General features: G+C 37.4%; 1 pseudogene; it reads right to left on the bottom strand.

The window, feature by feature from the left end:
* Nucleotides 1–10,542: 10,542 nt before the first annotated feature.
* Nucleotides 10,543–19,825, bottom strand: LOC148547268 (uncharacterized; annotated as a pseudogene).
* Nucleotides 19,826–20,130: the final 305 nt, after the last annotated feature.

Genomic DNA, 20,130 nt, shown 5'->3' with positions numbered 1-20,130 from the left:
CGAATTTTGGACTGTTTTTGACCCAGTTTGCGGCCCAGAAAATACAGATTAGAGGCTATAAAGTGGGGGACTGCACCCATTCATAAAGAGGGCTCTCATATTCACAATTTTAGGAGTAGATGTAGTTTTTAGAGAGAGAGGTTCTCTCCTCTCTCTTAGGATTAGGATTTAGGATTTCTCTTAGTTTTAGAGTGACTCTCAAATCCCAGGTTCAATGTTCCTTTAAATTTATGTTTCTCTTTTATTTTGATACTTTTATTTTCATTTGATTTATGTTGCCTAATTGGCTTATGAACTTTTCATGATTAAGATTTGAATGTTCTATTTATTATAATTCGAGGTATTTTAGATTCAAGATTTCTCTCTTTAATTTATGTTACTATTGCTTCCCACCTGAAGGCATTTTTTATTCCAGCAAATTTACTTTTCTTCTTTTGGTCTTGATTAAGGAATCAGTAACTCAGAAGTTATCCAACTCAATAGCATAATTGTTATCTTGCCAATTGGTTTGAACTTCAATAATCCCAATCTTTTCTTAGGAAATAAATAGGATTCGAAGATCAAACCAATTTGTCCCTTGACCTTCTTTTGCTTTAGTAAAGGTTAACTAAGTGGAATCAAGATTCAACTTTCATTACTATTGATAAGGATAATTAATTTAGAATTCCAAGTTCTCATACCTTGCCAACAGTTTATTTTTATTATTATTATTTTATTTCCTCTGCCATTTACTATTGTTGCTTCTTATCTTATACATTAATAGAACTTGTCATATAACATATTCCCACCTTACTTCCTAATAAACCCCAATTTACAAACTCAACCAATAATAAGAACATACCTCCCTGCAATTCCTTGAGAAGATGACTCGAGGTTTGAATATTCGGTTATCAATTTCAAAGGGGTTTGTTACTCGTGACACCCAAACGTTTGTACGAATGGATTTTTGTCGGTTTAGAGACTATATCTACAACGCGACTATTTTTATGACATTCTTTACTGGCAAAAATCCTAACGTCAAAATGGCGTCGTTGCCGGGGAATTGCAAACGTGTGTCTTATTATTGGTTATTGTAAATATTTACTTTTTGCTTATTTATTTGTTTTTATTTTTGTTTTTATTTTTGCTTTTTCTTAAATTAAGAGGTTATTGGTTTTTATTTTAAAATTTTTTATTTTATCTTATTTCAAAAATCAAATTTCAAAATTCAATTTTAAAAAAAAATTCAAAATTTAAATTTAAAAATTTTCAAACTTCGAATTTCAAATTTCAAAAATTCAAATTTCAAAAATTTAAAATTCAAATTTCAAAATTTCAAAATTTCAAATTTCAAAATTTAATTTTCAAACTCAAAATTTAAATAACCTTTTAATTTAAATTTATTTTTATTTTTATTTTTTAATTTTTATTTGCTACTATGAACTCTCACCCCTTTGGCTATGAGTCTGGTTACAATTACGTTGCAGGAAGAAGAAATTACAATGAGAACATGTATCAAGGTTGGAACAATCAAAGATGGGAGGAACCACAAGGATTTAATCAACCCTCATGGCAACAACCACCTCCAATGAACTATCAACAACCACCATCATATGCCTATGAACTTCCTCAACACAACTTGGGACCACCATACTCACAAGCCCCTTTCCACCATTCACCTCCATATGACCCTAACCCACATCCACCATACCAACCACTTTATGAACCAAATGAACCATACATAGATCCACCCCAAACCTCCATGGAGAAAGCACTTGCCGATCTAAACTCTACTATACAAGCTCTCTTCACCCAAATCAGACCACCGAGTACCTTCAACAATCAACCCTCAAGCTCTAGTGCACTTCCTTGTCAACCACAGAATAATCTCTCTATCCCATCACCACCATCCATGGAAGAGCACCCACATCCATCAATCCAAGAGCAAGATGATCCCAATTATGCTATTGATATGGAACAGGAAAGAAGGAATCATCTTCGCGAAGCCATACTTCATAAAGAGCTAGAGGAGGCCCTAAAGGTGAAGGTAGTAAATACCCTTGAAGATGAAAGAACAATTGAAAGAAGTTGTCATGGAAAGCAAATCATCAAGGATGAGTACGATTTTATATTAAAACTACTGGACAAAGCAGTAATTATTAAAGAGGAAAAAGTGGTTGAAGACTTAGGAGATGTTGAACCTCCATGGGAAAGTCAAGACATAGAGACTCCTTCCAAGACGGTTGAAATTGACGCTGAGGAGGGTGTACAACCTCCAAGGCATATCACAGTTGAAGACTTGGAAGAGGTTGATCAAGAGATGGAGATTCAAGAAGAAGAAGCACAACCTCCCATGCCCTTGGAAAGCAATGAAGAGGAGATTGAATTGAAAGAGAGCTACCAAGAGGAAGAGGTTGAAATTGAAGAAGCTTGCAAAGAGGTGGTAATTATCAGAGAAGAGTACAAGGGAGTGGAACTTGCGATTTCATTAAAAATACCTCCCCCTAAGTTGCCATCATCCTTCACAACATTCAAGTGGGTAAAATTCATATCCCATAGCTTTCTAATTTCACTTGAATATGGGCTACTGGAGACGGATGGTCAACTTAGAGCTCTTTGTGACATTAAGAGTAAGAGGAAGATGGTCAGTGGTAAGAATTGTCCTGCAAGGTTCATTATGGTTGGAAGCTTTAAGTTTAAACGCAAAGGTTGGTATAAAGCTCAACTGAATGGGTCTAGGAAGTTGTTTGGACACTTCAGTGAGAATTCAGATTGCTTGCCACCCAGATGGAATCATAATGATCAACACAAAGACGGGTGTAAAAGCAAGATTTGGGATCCTGGAATCTGCTATGACATTTGTCACCCCGGGAGCCTAAGAATCTGTTTGAAGCTTCTTAAGAGCTTTACATGCTTAGTTTGGGACCCCAGAGGTTACTGGAGATACAAACATTGGTGGAGATTCCTGGATGAGTTCAAGCACAAGCCACCATAACAGGAAGCTCACGAAATGTCAAACTTAAGGACTCTAACTAAAAGTGCTAGGTGGGAGACAACCCACCATGGTATGATCGTTCATTTTTCATTTTTATTTAGTTTTATTTGTTTTCAAGTTTTATTTTATTTTATTGAACCTGGAGTTTTGCATCACATTCATATTAACACTTCATTCTGCATCTTTTCAGATAAAAAAAAAAGCGAGCACACGACGCGACCGCATCAGCGACGCGTCCGCGTCATATGGGAATAATGGCTTCCCACGCGACCGCGTCACCCACGCGGCCGCGTGCCCTGAAAATCGACGTAAAAAGGGTGCTTGGCCGAAAGTTGTGCTGGAGTTGGGCTGGACTCGTGCTGGAAGCCCAAGCCTCCCACGCGAACGCGTGCCCCACGCGTCCGCGTTATATTGAAGATAAGGCCACTCACGCGATCGCATGCCCCACGCGATCGCGTCACCCAGAATTTTGGTAAAAAGAGTTTTGAACAGAGAGTTGTGCGACCGCGAGGCTGCACTCGCGCCACTAGCACAAATCAAGTCACGCGATCGCGTGCCTCACGCGTCCGCGTCACCCAACCTTATCGCGCACCACGCGACCGCGTCACCCATGCGACCGCGTCGCCTGCGCCGCACAACATATCCAGATCAGCCAATTTTCTTATCTCTTCTTCTCTAATCCTTATTTTTCTTATCTTTTCTTATTTCTTTCTTCTTCTCATCCTTTTTCCATCTCATTCTATTTTATTTATTTGCATACTTGCATTCATTGCATATCTTTATTTTTCTAAATTTATTATTTTACCATTGGTGTTCAAATGTTCTTATTCAACTGTTATTTCTTTTCTGGTATTATCTTGGTGCTTACGACTTGTTTTATTCTGGTTAGGTAATATTATTTAAATCAATGCCAATCTTTTATACCTGTATTACTTTTGTATTGATTTTTAATTTATATTATCTTTCCTTCCCCACTCTCTTCCCCATTGTTGCATATTCTGCACCACTGGTATGCCACGGCTTCTATTATTTTCTCACTTACATGTTGTAGCTACCATGTACATGAGACCCTTTTCATTTGGCATTAACCCAACCATACTTCATTTATTTTCTTATCTCTATTATTGGGTTACCTTTCTTCCCTTTTTCTTTCAGGATGGCCACCAGGAAGAGAACCGGAAGACGTTTACATGGGGAGACAGACAAGTCCATCTGCACAATCCTTAGAGAAAAGCAACAGTTGAAACAACCCGTCCACCTGCACATCTCAGCATGCACCGAGGACGGTGCAATCTTTAAGTGTGGGGAGGTCGATACCGATCTCCGTGGGTTAGTACATCCCTGTCTCAACACCAATGTTTTAATTTTCTTCGTTAAATTAGTTGTTGCATTTGCGTATTTATTTGATTTTATGCATTTAGTTACTGCTTTGTTAAAATAATAAGTTTCTTGTTAAGACCCTATCTTTGAAAAATTTCACTAATTTAAATTGAAAGAAAAAAAATATATTAAAACTTGTTTGAAGTTGTATTTGGAACATGGTTTTTGAATTAAAGAACACACAACCTGTGAGATTTGAGCTTATTTATATGGTTACATTATTTAACCATAAATATATTATTCCTGTGTGTTTTCTTCTCTATGATTGTAATCTATATTTTGTTCCAATCTATATGTCCAATATTTAGTGTATTTACATGCTTGCATATGATTGAGGCCATTGTTTGATTTTAGCTCACTTATCCCAAAATTAGCCTACCTTTTGCATCACCCTTGTTAGCCCCCTTGAGCTTTTAAATCCCTTCTGTTTTATAACCACATTACTAGCCTTAAGTAGAAAAACAAAATAAGAATCCCAAGTTGAATCCTTGGTTAGCTTAAGATAGATATTGTGTAAAATTTAAGTGTGGGGAATTTTATGGGAACATGGGATGATATGAAAAAGTAGGGAATTAAATTGAATAAATTATTTGAAAATTTGGGAAGCATGCTCATGTGAAATCAAAATAATTAAATTACCATGTGCATTGAAGAAAAATATATTAAGTAATTAAATAAGGGGATACAAAAAAAAAATAATAATAATAAAAAAAAGAGAGAAAAATGAAAAAAAAATTATATATATTACCCCGAATAAAAAGAATCAATGCACATGGGACAAAATTCAAAAATAAGTTTGATACATGAGCATGTAATACAAGTGGGAAAATTTTGGGTAGTTAGGTAAAGTACTTTAAAATTGTATAAAGTATGTATATGTTAGGTGAGATCTTAGACTAGTCAAGGATTCAATTTTTTTGCTCACTTAGCCTTATATATATGTATATATATCCTTACCCTTACCTTAGCCCCATTACAACCTTGAAAAGACCTCATGATGTTTGCATTGGTATACTAAATTTTGTTGATTGGTTAGATGAAGAACAAAGTTTTAGAAAGCATGATTAGAGAAGACTAGAGTGAATTACCCTATACACTTGAGAGATTAGAGTAATATACACTTCCAGTGAGGGTTCAACGCTTAAATTCTATGTTCCCTACTTTCATGAGCTGTCTTCTTACAAGTTCACTTGCTTTTTATTGTATGATTTGAATTAGTAGAAATTGGTTTGTATTTGTCTTGGAGAACTTATTTACTCTTAACCAAGTAAGTAAAAGCATTTAGCATGTAGTTGCATTCATAGGTTGCATTTCATACCATTCCTCTTCATTCCTTTATAGTTTCTCTTGAGCTTAGCATGAGGACATGATAATGTTTAAGTGTGGGGAGGTTGATAAACCACTATTTTATGGTTTATCTTGTGCTCAATTGAGTGGTTTCTATCTATTCTTTACCCACTTATTCATACTATTTGCATGGTTTTACATTTGCCTTCCTAATTATGTGCTTTGATTGAAAACATGCTTCTTTGATCTTATATTTGCTTATTATTAATCCTCTCTTATTACCATTAGATGCCTTGATATGTGTGTTAAGTGTTTTCAGATATTATAAGGCAGGAATGGCTTGGAGGATGGGAAGAAAGCATGCAAAAGTGGAAGGAATGCAAGAAGTTGGAGAAATTGCTAAGCTGTCCAGCCTGACCTCTCTGCACTCAAACGGCTATAACTTTAGCTACAGAGGTCCAAACGACGCGGTTCTAGTTGCGTTGGAAAGCTAACATTCGGGGCTTCGATTTGATATATAATATGCTATAGTTCCCCTGACTCTAGGTGACGCGACCGCGTGATCCATGCGGCCGCGTCGCAAGTGACGGAAATCCAGCGTGGCAAAATTCGAAACCAGCGAATTCTGGACTGTTTTTTACCCAGTTTGCGGCCCAGAAAACACAGATTAGAGGCTATAAAGTGGGGGACTGCACCCATTCATAAAGAAGGCTCTCATATTCACAATTTTAGGAGTAGATGTAGTTTTTAGAGAGAGAGGTTCTCTCCTCTCTCTTAGGATTAGGATTTAGGATTTCTTTTAGTTTTAGAATGACTCTCAAATCCCAAGTTCAATGTTCCTTTAAATTTATGTTTCTCTTTTATTTTGATACTTTTATTTTCATTTGATTTATGTTGCCCAATTGGCTTATGAACTTTTCATGATTAAGATTTGAATGTTCTATTTATTATAATTCGAGGTATTTCAGATTCAAGATTTCTCTCTTTAATTTATGTTACTATTGCTTCCCATCTGAAGGCATTTTTTATTCCAGCGAATTTACTTTTCCTCTTTTGGTCTTGGTTAAGGAATCAGTAACTCAGAAGTTATCCAACTCAATAGCATAATTGTTATCTTGCCAATTGGTTTGAACTTCAATAATCCCAATCTTTTCTTAGGAAATAAATAGGATTCGAAGATCAAACCAATTTGTCCCTTGACCTTCCTTTGCTTTAGTAAAGGTTAACTAAGTAGAATCAAGATTCAACTTTCATTACTATTGATAAGGATAATTAATTTGAAATTCCAAGTTCTCATACCTTGCCAAGAGTTTATTTTTATTATTATTATTTTATTTCCTCTGCCATTTACTATTGTTGCTTCTTATCTTATACATTAATAAAACTTGTCATATAACATATTCCACCTTACTTCCTAATAAACCCCAATTTACAAACTCATAACCAATAATAAGAACATACCTCCCTGCAATTCCTTGAGAAGACGACCCGAGGTTTGAATACTCGGTTATCAATTTCAAAGGGGTTTGTTACTCGTGACACCCAAACGTTTGTACGAAGGGATTTTTGTCAGTTTAGAGACAATATCTACAATGCGACTGTTTTTATGACATTCTTTACTGGTAAAAATCCTAACGTCAATTTTGCAACTCTATTCCTCTATTCATATGCATTCTTGTTGATCTTAATTGCATATGTTTGTTTGCAGTCCTTGTTACATCTATCTTCCTCTGTTTGAGTTCTTCTTTATTCACGTGTTCTTTGACATAACTTTGAACCTGTCTTGATGCGCTGTGCCTTTTAACTCCTGATTCCGAGTCCATTATTAGAGAAATTATTGATTCAGTTTTTCTCTTATTTGACAGTGATCGCAGCCAATTATGAGATTTTATAAATTGCTGTTGATTAGATATATACTTTTCTATATATGAAACTTTGAGATTACTTATACAGTTTAACAACTATTTCTTTCTAATACCTCGCCTGTACTTTTACTGGTTTACGAAATTGCACTTACTTTTAAAGTAAATTGACTTTCTAGTAGTTTTACTATAGTTCCAATGCAAATCTTCAATTGATTATATATTTGGGATATTTTTCAAAATTCTGGAAAGAAAGGAGATTTCTTGCTTTTATCCCGGTTGAGTTTCGTTGGATAAACTTTACTTAATTCATTTTGATTTTAGTTTGATTTAGCATACTACATGGTTTATGTCATTGTTGTTCTTTTGAAAAAGTTGGACTCATAGCTTTTTTCTTATGAACGGACTCGCTCCTTCTTAAGCTTTTCACCTCTGTGAATGTCATACATGATTCTGTTTTTAAATATACATCTACCTTTTGGGAGCACTACAATCAATCTCAGCTTTCCTTCTCTGGTGAATCTCATTCTTATGAGTTAGTTTGATTCGTTTCAAAAATAGTGTATCATTTATCCTCTCATTGTCTCTACCAGAGTTTTTAGTCAAAGATTTATCCTTGAGAAATTACTAATGATTGAGTTGTCTTTTCCTATGACTTTTGTATTCTTTTGAGTCAATTAAAAACTTGTTTGATGTCTCATGCCTAGTGGATCTTGTTTGAACTCTCTTGGATTAAGATCCTTTCTTGCATGGCTTGACTCCTTTTTAGTACATCTTAAACTTCTTGAATGTTCTTTTGAGATGGTGATTTCAAGAACACTTTTGGAGTCTTGTTTTGAACCTTTTAAAGAAGTTTTGAATTCTCTTTGGAAGAATACTAAACGGAATTTATTTTCTGTTGTTTGATTGAGATTGAAACCATTTTTTAATTTTGACGAAGTTGATTTAAAGTTGGCATACGCTGTTTTAAATGAAGTTTTGGAAAGCTTCCTTATTTAGTGGAAATCGGTTCGTTTGTAACATACCACTTGTTTCCTTTACCAAATTGTAATCAAATTTTTACTTCGGAGTTTCTTTTCTAAGAAGAATTTAACTTCCTCTTTCGTACTTGCTATAAATGTTATACACGCTTGTTTGAATATGAAATTTTGAGAATTTTGAACAAGCATTTGATTACTTCCGAGTTTTTATGAACTGCTTTTGGTTAGGTTGTGCACCTAACTATCCTTCTAAAATATTTGAGGAAATATTTTAGCTCTTAGCCAAACTTGTGTGCATTTTATTTTTAAAACTCTACATGATCTACTTCAACATGAAATTGTATTGAAGTAAAGCCACATTTATGCTTTTGCTACTCTCTTGAAGAATGTTGCTCAACTTTTCTTCTAGACTGCAAAGTGGTTTTTTTGCAAGTTTTCGACTCTTTCATGAACAATGTATTCGAAAGTATTTGTAATCGTGCTCTTGAGTTTGGTAAGCTTTATCTTGGGTTTGAGATATTCTTTCTGTAAACCTCCCACTTCTTCGACTCAACTTGAATTTTTTTGAACTAAGGCACTGGTTCTCTTCTTATTGGTCCTATTGGATTTCTTGGATCCAAGGGTTATCTTTGGAGTTGTCAATTGGTTTATTTCTAGCAAACTTCATTGCCTGAGCATCCTTGTTTATCGGGAATTGGAAAAATTCTCTCAAATCTATGGGTACTATCTTTGACATTTGATTCTCCTTTCTAAATCTTGTATCTTTCTGAGTAGACTCGAGAATTATTTGATATCACGTGCGACTTGTAGACATAGTAACGCGATGCATTAGTTCTTTAAGACGTGATATGGGTATACGAAAGTTGAAGCGGTAGGTGTGCGACGTTATAAGTTGTGGGTGTTTCGTTCCTTGCGAACGGGTTTGCAATCGTTAGGCTTATGATCGGATATGGGGATTATAAAGTGCTTGATGGAGTTGGAAAGTTGAAGCTTTGAGGTTGATATGAGATTAGCGTGCGGATGTTGAGCACGTCGTTTTAACCCCATCATGTTTTATAGCCTTTGATGCCTTGCCTTACTATTACATGTTTGACCCATGTCATCTTTTGCATTGAGCCTGTCTTGTAATGTTCGCTTTGCAACCATACTCCTACCTTTGTATCCTTATGCAAATGACAATCAAAGTATTTGAAAACCGTATATATGTTTATATGTTGAGATATTTTTGCTTCTTCTTTAAATATGTTCAAGAGTGAACTGTTATGAAATTTCTTTTGTTTTGTATCAATTTTCGAGGACGAAAATTTTTGTAAGGTGGGTAGAATGTAAGACCCAGAACTTTTGAAAAGTCTTATTATCATCAAGTCTCAAATCTTATAGTTATTTATAGCCTTAATTTCAGAAATTATTTTATTAAAGATAATTAAGGCAAGTTTTGATTTATTGAATTTGAGATGAGTTATGATTATTCTCCAATTTTATATTATTGGATTATTTTCTATATTTAAAGTATAAAGTTGATAGTTATGAAATAATAAGAATTTTATATGATTTGAACTAAGTAATTAATATTTTAAATATTAATACTGCTATTTTGGAAAATGAAGAAATTAAGTATATTATTTCTAATTATTTGGTTGGGACATTTTATTGAAATTAATTTGTAAAATTGATGAGCAAATAGTATTTCTATACATTAATTTTGTTGGATTAAAATTTATTCCTAATTACTATGTTACCCCTACTTTTATTTGAAATTACAAAAGTACCCCTAACCCTAAGTTTCAAAAATGAAGCCCTAGCCCCTCAAACCCAAGCAGCCGCAGCTGCTACCCTCTCTACTCTAAACACACACACACACCCAGCCACCAGAAGAGGGAAAGAACGAAACAGAAAGGGAAGTGGGTGAGGGACACACGGAGAAGGAAGGAAGGAAGGAAGAGAAGAGAGAGGAGCGTCGCCGGCGCGTCGGGCTTCACCACCGCCGTCGCGTCGCCGTCGTCAGACCTGCGAGTCGTTAACGCGCCGCTGTCGTCCAGGGAGCCACCACCTCGGTTCGTCACCACCATTCGTCCTCAGCCTCATCGCGTTCTTGTTCGGCCGCCACTGCTTCCATGTCCTCCAACGGCGCTACTGTTGTCGCCGATAAAGCTTCCGCGAAGAGGAGGAGAGGGCGCTGCTTCACGCCTCGCCGCCGTCGCTGTTCTGAAAGGGGTTGTAGTCGCCGTCGAACATTATGAGTGAAGGAGAGGGAGAACTCGCGTCTGAGGCTGGGAGGAGGTGTAGTTTTGCCGCTGCTGGGGAAGAGAACACATCTGGGAAAGGGAACCGGGGGAAACGGCGCACGAAGGGTGCTGTGACGGGAAAGGAATCCACCTGCGTCACTGCTGGAGAGAGGGAGATCGGAACGAGTAAGGAGGAGGAGGGTTGTGTCCGCCACCATCTGAGCTTGCCGCTGCGGGTGATGGCAAGCTGAACTGCAGTCAAAAGAGTGTTCAGGCCGCCACAGGTGCCGCTGCCGGGCAAGGGAGCTGCGTCTCTATGACACTAACCGCCGGGAGTGGTTCTGTGACTTCCGGGACCAACGCCGGAGCCTCTGGCTACTTCTGCCGTTGCCGAAAAACTCTACCAGTAAGGGCTTTGAATTTGGTTTTCATTCGTTTAAGATTCCAAAAGCTTCATCGCCTCTGTATGTGGGTTTCAGTTACCAACGCCGGAGTCCGGTCGCCGCTGTCACTTGAGGTGGCTGCCGGGCTGCCACCAAACCGGTTCAAGAGACCGCCGCTGTTTGGTTCAGCCGTTCCTTCTTCGGTAAGTAAGTATGTTTCGAAAAGTCTCGCGTTAGTATTTTATTGTGTTTGGTTAATGAATACGAGTTTTGGTAACGTGGGGTCGAGTCCTGATTATTATGTGTTGCGATTAGAGTCATTGTGGTCGTTGAGAAAGCAAGTGGAGCTGAGGTTTTGGTTGTCGTCAATTCGGGTTGAGGCGAAAAGGACTTGATGAGGCGTTTGGGTTATGGATTTGCATTTTGAGGTAGGGGCTCTTTCCAAAAACTATATTCTTATATATTGGAATTATTACATATGGATACTGATGTGAGAGAATGTGTATTTGGTGATTGTATCGGCCTTATGTATGGGTTGAATTGCCTTGGTTGATTATGAACGTCTGTTGGTTGAATTGTTGTGTGGTTTTGTGAAACGAAATGCTTTTCAAGTTAATTCTTTTAAAGCTTTGAGATCGAGTTTAATCCGTTGAGAATTGAATTGAGTTAATTTTATTGAGAATGTGAAAAATAGAATCCACTCTTGAATTCAGCATGGCTTGTTTTAAATAATCTGGTTTTTTATGAATGATTGTTACTGAACCGTTTCTTTGAAACTTTAGAAATGAGTTTATTCGGCTGATAATGATTTGATTTTTGAAACGGTTTTCTTGAAATATGGTATTGAGATTAACTGTTGGATTTTGACTTGCCTTTGAATTGATTTTGGATTCTGGGCTATTGGAAAAAAATTGTGGAATGGTTTTGTTGGGACCCGGACCGGGTGGCAAAGTCCAAGTTTTAGGGGAGATGCTGCCAAAATTTCTATAAAATCCGAGTCTTTATTGAAATGTTGTCTGGGAAAAATGATGAGCTGAAGGCTTCTACTATTTTAGTTGAAATATCAAGAAAAGGATGATTCATTGAAATGAATTATTAAAGAGGGAATTGTGATTTAGTCTTGCTTCTTAAGAAAGGCATTGTATCTTTTTCAGGAGAAAGTCATTTAGATGAAACTTATGTTTTAAAGCTATTTTAAATGTGACAAGGGCAACGCCTTTGAATTTGACTTGAGGGTTTCAATTAGAGGAGTTTCAATGATGTTGAAAGAACCTAAATGTCTATTGACAAGTTTTATTTTGAAATGTTTTGGGAAAGGTTTTAAGTACTCTTTGAACTCTGAATTCTTGCAAGACTAAAATAATTTTGAGCAGTTGAAACGTTCTAGAATTTATCATGGGGGTTGAAGTTGGTTTTGCCTAAGTAAAGGAAACGGCTTGAAAGAAGTAAATGATTACGTGACTCGGTTTGGTTTAGATCCTATTTTATTACTCAAATCGGAAAGCCAAGGTTTTAATGATTTTAAATAAATTTGGCGAAATGAGTTATGCTATTCTCCTCTAAGGACTTGGGACCTTGCCGAGAAACTTTGTTATAAAATCCCATTGTTGGATGGATGATTTTGAATGTTTCAAAATAAATCTTTAACTTTCCATGGTTATGAAAGTTTTGAAAAGAGGATGCCGAAAGTGGCATGGTTTTAAAAGGGGAATTTACCTTGAGTAAAAGTGGCTTATGAGCCTGAGATGATTTGAGAAATGATATCTTTAAAGCCAAGGCTGAAAAGAGTTGAAACTTGTTTTCCAAGTGAAATGATTTGGGAAAAAGTGATTTATGGCTTAAATGCCGATTTTATGAATTGATGATGTTGAATGTGGAAGTGCTGTTTTGTTGTGAGCCGGAATGGCTGTGTATAATTATAAATATTGGTTGGTTCTAGATTGAACCGTGAGCCAGAATGGCTGTGTATGATATGAATATTGGCTGGTTCTGGACTGAACCGTGAGCCGGATAGCTGAGATGGATGTTGATCCATGGATGAGATTGAATGCATGTATATGCTGAATCATTGATAAATGTGAATGTTGCACTTCCACTATCGGAGATAAGAGTTTCCCTGGGAGAAAGCAGTGGCTAGCCACCACGTGCTCCAGGTTGAGACTCGAAGCTCTTTTGACCCTATGTCGTCAGGGTGGCCGGGCACTGTGAAAGCCCCGGATGAGCTCACCCCCATAAATATTCACCAGTGAGGGTGATGGATATGGATCATGATTATGATCAAATTTATATTGAGTATAACTCGAGTTGGGGAGACACGACAGAGGGACAGTCCAATGGTTAGCTACCAGGACTTGTCGGGTTGGCTCTATAACCGACAAATGATATCATCAGCCACTAGGAACAGGCATGCATCATATGCATTTATGTGACATTGTTTGGGTGTGGATATTGTACTTGGTTTGCCTTTGTGACTATTTGAGATTATCTTCTACTTGCTCTACTTGCTGTAACTGTTTGTTTGTGCTTGAACCTCCTATCTGTGTTTGCATCTGGGACTCTGTTGGATTGTGGTGATTGGTTGTTGGATTGTTTGGGCCTAGGGCCGTGGTTGAAATGAGATGGACCGATGGTTGGTTTCGGTTTTGTGTTTCTGATTTGGAATAGTATGAAAGGCTATTTTTGGTTTAGCATAGATGAACCTTTTGAAAGGCTTTCGAAATATTGTTTTAAATGAACAGTTTCCTCTTTCAGAAAAGGATTTTAGATTTTCTCTTTTATTGTAAATCATTATTTTTGAAAAGAGGCATAAGTCAGTTATTAATCACTGGTACGGTTTATCTCCACGTATCCTATTACAGTAATTCCCAAAAACCCTCTACTGAGAACCCTTTCGAGGATGATGTTCTCACCCCCCTTACATTTTTCCCCTTTCAGGATATGGATGCAGAAGTCACGAAGAGTATATTTAGTTGTTGTAATGCTCTGTATTGCTTTGGATTATTAATTGTTGTACCCTCGCCTTTATCTTGATATATTCTGTAAGAGGGATAGGAAATGTATTGGTTAATGCTTGTAATGTTATTTTTATATATATATGTATATATATTGATGTACTCTTTATATGTTTTTGTAAGTTGCATGGTATCTATGGATGTACGTTATCGAATAAAAGTATTTTTGGAGCGGTTTTGCGGTTTAAAGTTTTAAATAGGCTCATATTTTAGTATTAAATAATATAAAAGTCGTCGTAATGTCCGAGCTATCAGAGTAGCGCTGCCGGAAGCGTGAGCTTTGGTAGTTAAGGTGTTACAATAAGCCATTTAAATAATTCAATTATAATTCATCAACGTCCACATCATTCTCAATCGCATTTCATTCATCATCATACATCAATTATATTCAATCCTTATCCTTCATTACCACACCTCCCATTCCGTCCATCAATAGTTCCTATTCAAAACATAATTCATTCTCTTCTAAATGAATCAAACTTAAAACATGCTCATTTTCTTAATAACTCTAAATCAAACCATATAACCTTTGAATATAAATCTTTTTAGATAATCATATAAACAAAATCTCTAATTTTTATAAAATTTCGGCAGCATCTCCTCTAAAACTCAGACTTTGCCACCCTTTTCGGGTCCAAACCTGCTTTCTTTTCAATTCAACATACCCTTCATCATCATCATAACAGTCACCACAATAAATCTACCTCAGATCAACAATTATACTCATACAATATTCAAATCCAACAACCAAAATTCAACTAAGGATCATAGTTCACTAATCCTAGGCTTCTAACACAAAATACCTCAAATCAATAATTCACCAAATTATTAGTTAATCAACAAGCACCAAACCAACCATGTACATCAACAATAACATTCAACCATAATTCTCTCCAAATTAACATAACAACATTCACCGTCCAAAATTAATAACTAATTATCCAATAAACTTCAACCAAATATATTCATTGACAAATTACTAAACATTAAACATACACCTGCATTCCAACTTATCCTATGGTCATCTAGCCTACGTTTTCACAGAACATTATATATTAAATGCAAGAAACCTAAACCATACCTTGGCCGATTCCCAAGTATTATTCCAAGACAATTTTCCTAAACGAACACAACCCTCAAAATCTCAACTAATCCGCTTCCTCCAAGTTCCAGTATTCACAATTTCAAGCTCCAATTATGTATTCACAACCTAATACACATTCATAACACATATATATCCAATTTAATACTCAAAGCTCAAATTCAATAAAATTAAAATAAAATTATCGTATCCTCACCTTATCCAAGCTTCACATAAGCAAGAGTGAACGTTTTCCTCAAGCTAATTGGATCCTAAAACATCAAAAATCAAAGAAATTCAACCTTCCCAATAAAAATTTGAAAATTGGGGGAAAAGAGGGCTGAGAGTGATTAAACAAGTTACCAGTAAAATTGTTCTGGTAGAAACGTAGAGCTCGACGCGGTGGACGCGTGGCCGCAAACGGTGCGGCGATTGGAGCTCGGACGGAGAAGTTACGGGATTTTGAAAAGTGACATAAGGGTTGGAAGTGTTTCTCCTCCCTGAAGCTTTCACGCTACTTGCAGGTGAAATGGGGAAGAAAGGGGCTTTCGGCCTCATTTAAAAGGGCTGGTCTGGTTGGACCGACAGCCCGGTTTGGGTCCGGTTCAACCAGTTCGGTCTGTTCGGTCCGATCTTGGACCAATTTTCTCGAAATTAGTGTCAAAATTCTCGTTTCGATGAGCTCTATCCTAATTTAATATAATATTCACATTTATAATCCTCCTTATTAAAAACTAATTTATTAACTAATTATCTACTAATTTAACCGGGGTTTACATCCTACCCACCTAATAAAGAATTTTGCCCTCAAAATTCAAATCTAGTTGCCTGAAAAGAGATGTGGATAGTCTTTTCGCATATCTGATTCGAGTTCCCAGGTATGTTCCTCAATACCAGCTCGACTCCAATCTACTTTTACCAATGATACTTCCTTTCCACGTAATCGTTTGATATTAGTATCATCAATTCTCACTGGAATTACTGGAAGTGTTAGATCTTCTCTTCCTTGGATTGGTTCTGGTTCCAGAACTTGACTTGCATCAGGAGTATACTTCCGAAACTGTGACACATGGAACACATCGTGCAAATTCGAAAGATACGACGGTAAGGCAATTCTATAAGCCACTGGTCCAATTCTCTTCAGAATCTCAAATGGTCCAATATAACGGGGATTCAGTTTCTTAGTCTTAATAGCTCTTCCCACTCCAGTGGTTGGTGTAACTTTCAGAAAAACATGCTCCCCTTTCTCAAATTCCAAAGGCTTTTGCCTCTGATCAGCATAAATTTTCTGGCGGCTTTGAGCTATAAGCATTCGACTACGAATCTTCTTTATCTGCTTAGTCATTTCAGCTATCATCTCAGGCCCTAATAAACTCCTTTCTCCAGTTTCATACCAACACAACAGAGATTGACATTTCCTGCCATACAGAGCCTCATATGGAGCCATTCCAATCCTCGCATGATATATATTATTATAAGCAAACTCTACTAATGGCATATACCGATCCCAACTCGCCGGCTGGTCCAAAACATAAGCCCTTAGCATATCCTTCAAGGTCTAAATAGTTCTTTCTGACTGACCATCTGTCTGAGGGTGATACGTAGTACTCAAGCTTAACCGAGTCCCAAATGCACGCTGAAAATCTCCCCAGAACCTTGATGTAAAACGGGGATCTCTATCAGATATAATAGTACAAGGCACACCATGTAACCTGACAATCTCTTTGATATACATTCGAGCCAATTCTTCCATTGTACAACTTATTCGGATAGGAAGAAAGTGAGCTGATTTTATCAGTCGATCCACAACCACCCAAATAGCGTCACAACCAGACCGGGTTCTAGGCAACCCTATCACAAAATCCATTGCAATACTCTCCCATTTCCATTGTGGAATCTCCAAAGGCTGAAGGGTCCCTAATGGTCTCTGATGCTCAATCTTAACCTTCTGACACGTTAAACATTTAGATACATGCAATGCCATATCATTCTTCATACCTGACCACCAGAACATCGCTTTCAGATCTTGGTACATTTTAGTACTCCCTGGATGAATTGAGAACCCGCTCTTATGAGCTTCTTTCAAGATACTTTCTCGTAGGTCTCCTATATCTTGCACAATAATCCAGTTCTTGAACCTCTATAAACCATCCTGTCCTTTCGACACTTTCTACTGTTTTTCCTGTTCAACTGCTGGTAATACTTTACGTAACGCTTCATTGTCTCGATGAGCCTTCAAAAGTTCTGATTTAAATTCACTTGAAATCTGCAACTTACTCAAACACAAAATTCTATATTCTTCTCTAATTCCCAAATTCAAACCTTGAAATGCCCTTAGTAATTCTTCTTCCTGTAGCATCATCCAAGCTGCATATAAAGATTTTCGACTCAAAGCGTCCGCCACAACGTTCGCTTTTCCTGGATGATAATTTAATTCAAAATCATAGTCTTTCAGAAGCTCCGTCCACCTCCTCTGACGCATATTTAACTCTTTCTACTAAAAAGGATACTTCAAACTCTTATGATCTGAGAAAACATGAAACTTAACGCCATAGAGGTAGTGCCTCCAGATCTTTAAAGCAAACACAACAGCAACAAGTTCTAAATCATGTGTCGGATAGTTCATCTCATGCGGCCTTAACTGTCATGAGGCGTATGCTACAACATTCTGGTGCTGCATCAGAACGCACCCTAAACCCTTCAGTGATGCATCACAGTACACTTCAAACGGTTCACTTGATTCGGGCAATACCAATACGGGTGCAGTAGTCAATCTATGCTTCAATTCTTGAAAACTCTCCTCACACTCTGGAGTCCAGATAAAAGGCGTATCCTTCCTAGTCAACTTAGTTAAAGGTAAGGCGAGCTGTGAAAATCCTTTAATGAATCTGCGATAATACCCCGCCAAACCCAGGAAACTCCTGATTTCTGTTACGGAAGTTGGTCGCTCCCAATTCATCACTGCTTCCACCTTAGCAGGATCCACAGCTATTCCCTGCTTACTCACCACGTGACCGAGAAACTTCACTTCACTCTTTCAGAACTCGCATTTAGATAACTTAGCATATAACTTCCTGTCTCTCAAAATTTGCAGCACAGTTCACAAGTGATCAGCATGTTCCTCTTCAGACTTAGAATAAACAAGAATATCATCAATGAAGACAATAACAAACTTGTCTAGATACGGTCAGAAAATCCTGTTCATATAATCCATAAATACTGCCGGGGCATTAGTTAACCCAAAAGACATCACTGTATATTCATAATGACCATAACGCGTCTTGAAAGAAGTCTTCAGAATATCCTCATCTCTAACCCTTATCTGATGATATCCGGATCACAGATCAATCTTAGAAAACACACCGGCACCCTGTAACTGATCCATTAGATCATCAATTCTAGGCAACAGATATTTGTTCTTCACAGTGATCTTATTCAACTGCCGATAGTCGACACACAACCGCATACTCCCATCCTTCTTCTTTACTAGTAACAATGGTGCTCCCCACGGAGAAACACTTGGTCGGATAAAATGCTTACCCAATAGATCTTCCAACTGAGCTTTCAGTTCAGCCATTTCTAAAGGTGACATCCTATAAGGAGTAATTGAAATTGGACCGGCTCCAGGCACTAAGTCAATTGCGAATTCAACTTCCCGGTTAGGTGGAAATTCATTAATATCATCCGGAAAAACATCTGAAAATTCACATACAACGAGAATCTGCTCTAAACTCTGATCATCACCTGATACTCCCGCAGTTAATAACATAATACCCTGACATTCGGTTCCAGAATAATTTACTATCATAGAATTCAAATAGTAACTATTCACCACAACCGGTGCTTCCGACCCTTCCGGCATAAACCGTACTGACTTCTCAGAACAATCAAGCAAAATATGATTCTTGGATAACCAATCCAATCCCAAGATGAGATCAAAACCAGTCATAGGCAAACAAATCAAATCATGCACAAATTCACGCTGTTGTACTCGAAAGGGAACTTGTGGACATCCTATCCTAGTCACCATAGCTTCATGAGTAGCATTATATACTTTCAAATCATAACCTAAGACCACCATTTTCAATCCTAATTCATGGGCCTTTTCAAATGCAATAAATGAATGACTTGCTCCTGAATCAAATAAAGCATTTATGATTTTACCAGCCATTTCACAATTACCTCTAATTAGTGTCTCAAATCCCTCAGCACCTATTGTAGAAGTGGTGTATACTCTCCATGACTGCTGCACTCTACCAGTCTCATACTTCTTCTTCTCCGGGAAACGACTGGCCATATGCCCGGGCTGTCCACAGGAATAGCACACTCCAAGTCCTAATCTGCACGGAACTCCAGGATGATACTTTTCGCACTTCTGACAATTCAGATCCTGCTGTGGCTGCTTTTCAAACATTTTTCCTTGATTAGCAGTAATATTCGGCCTTCTGTAATTACCTTGACCCTGAGTCTGCTGCGGAACAAAACCTCCACGCTTGAAATTCCTACCTCTCAGAGCAAAGTTTCTCCCTGAAGGCCTCTGAAAAGGCACCCTCAAACTTCCTTTCTCTGCTGCCGCCTTTCTCACACAATCCTCAGCCACCCTACTCTTATTCACCAATTCAGAAAACACCCTGATCTTCATTGGGGAAACGAAGCTCAGAATATCGCTCCGAAGACCTCCCTCATATTTAATACACTTCCATTCAGCAAAATCTTCAGGCGCACCTTGACAGATACGAGAAAAGCGACATAACTTCTCAAATTTGCTAGTATACTCAGCAACAGTCATCTGTCCCTGCTTTAACTGCATTAATTTAAGTTCCTTGGCATTTCTAGCTGAATTAGGAAAATATTTCTTATAGAACTCTGTCCGGAAAACCTCCCAAGGAATCGCAACACCATCAGACTGCAGGATACGTCGGGTTTTCTGCCACCAATACTGAGCTT

The sequence above is a fragment of the Arachis ipaensis genome, chromosome B8, assembly GCF_059453495.1.
Source record: "Arachis ipaensis isolate K30076 ecotype BB chromosome B8, ASM5945349v1, whole genome shotgun sequence".
Classification (NCBI taxonomy): Eukaryota; Viridiplantae; Streptophyta; class Magnoliopsida; order Fabales; family Fabaceae; genus Arachis; species Arachis ipaensis.
The sequence above is the reverse complement of the archived record's forward strand: the minus strand, read 5'-3'. Positions and strand labels throughout refer to the sequence as shown.